At 43.3% G+C, this 884-nt stretch overlaps 1 non-coding gene across 1 annotated transcript; it reads left to right on the plus strand.

Moving 5' to 3' along the window:
* The first annotated feature begins 292 nt into the window (after nt 1-292).
* On the plus strand, nt 293-399 carry LOC112998604 (small nucleolar RNA R71). Its single transcript, XR_003263698.1, has one exon. It is a non-coding gene; the product is annotated as a small nucleolar RNA R71 (small nucleolar RNA).
* The last annotated feature ends 485 nt before the right edge of the window (nt 400-884 follow it).

Below are 884 nucleotides of genomic sequence, written 5' to 3' on the forward strand. Positions count from 1 at the left end.
CTGATTCAAGGCCAGCTGGGTTACCAAGTTAACCAATGCATCCAGTTTGCCTTCAAGCTTCTTAGTCTCAGATGATGCAGCTGAGTTTGTAGCTACCTCATGCACTCCTCTAATGACTATGGCATCATTTCTGGCGCTAAACTGCTGAGAGTTGGAAGCCATCTTCTCAATTAAATTTCTGACTTCAGCAGGAGTCATGTCTCCAAGGGCTCCACCACAGGCAGCATCTATCATACTTTTCTCCATATTACTGAGTCCTTCATAAAAATATTGGAGAAGAAGCTGCTCCGAAATCTGATGGTGAGGGCAACTGGCACATAATTTTTTAAATCACTCCCAATACTCATACAGGCTCTCTCCACTGAGTTGTCTAATACCTGAGATATCTTTCCTGATGGCTGTGGTCCTGGAAGCAGGGAAAATTTTTTCTAAGAATACTCTCTTAAGGTCATCCCAGCTCGTGATGGACCTTGGAGCAAGGTAATACAGCCAGTCCTTTGCCACTCCCTCCAGAGAATGAGGAAAAGCCTTCAGAAATATGTGATCCTCCTGGACATTTGGGGGTTTCATGGTGGAGCAGACAATATGAAATTCCTTCAAATGTTTATGCGGGTCTTCACCTGCAAGGCCATGAAACTTTGGAAGCAAATGAATCAGTCCAGTTTTAAGAACATATGGGACATCCTCATCAGGGTATTGGATGGACAAGCTTTCGTAGGTGAAATCAGGTGCAACCATTTCCCTTAGAGTCCTCTCACGGGGTGGAGGTTGTGCCATGTTCTCATAATGTGCAAAATCAGAATGCTCAGAATCAGAATGCTCAAAATTATAATGCTCCAAATTAGGATGTTCAAAATCACCAATAACAGAATGCACAGATTCAC

The sequence above is a fragment of the Glycine max genome, chromosome 12 (assembly GCF_000004515.6).
Source record: "Glycine max cultivar Williams 82 chromosome 12, Glycine_max_v4.0, whole genome shotgun sequence".
NCBI classification, from domain to species: Eukaryota; Viridiplantae; Streptophyta; class Magnoliopsida; order Fabales; family Fabaceae; genus Glycine; species Glycine max.